General features: G+C 15.0%; 1 protein-coding gene and 1 long non-coding RNA gene across 2 annotated transcripts in view; one reads left to right on the plus strand and one right to left on the minus strand.

The window, feature by feature from the left end:
* LOC106871380 (gastrula zinc finger protein XlCGF57.1) overlaps nucleotides 1–254 on the plus strand; it is a 61,177-nt gene that overhangs the window by 60,080 nt on the left and 843 nt on the right. The window lies entirely within an intron of this gene.
* The window catches only part of LOC106871382 (uncharacterized), a 28,262-nt gene that overhangs the window by 27,611 nt on the left and 397 nt on the right, over nucleotides 1–254 (minus strand). The window lies entirely within an intron of this gene.

Raw genomic sequence — 254 nt, forward strand, 5'->3', positions numbered from 1 at the left:
ATTATATATATTATATATATATATATATACATATATGTATATATACATATACATACAGGTATATGTATATATATACATATACATAGATACATACACATATATCTGCATATGTATATGTGCATATATATATATATGTATATATACATATATAGATGTAAATATATATGTATATGTATATATGCCTATACATATATACATACATATATATATATATGTGTAGATGTATGTATATATATATATATATATATATATAT

This window comes from Octopus bimaculoides, chromosome 7 (genome assembly GCF_001194135.2).
Source record: "Octopus bimaculoides isolate UCB-OBI-ISO-001 chromosome 7, ASM119413v2, whole genome shotgun sequence".
NCBI classification, from domain to species: Eukaryota; Metazoa; Mollusca; class Cephalopoda; order Octopoda; family Octopodidae; genus Octopus; species Octopus bimaculoides.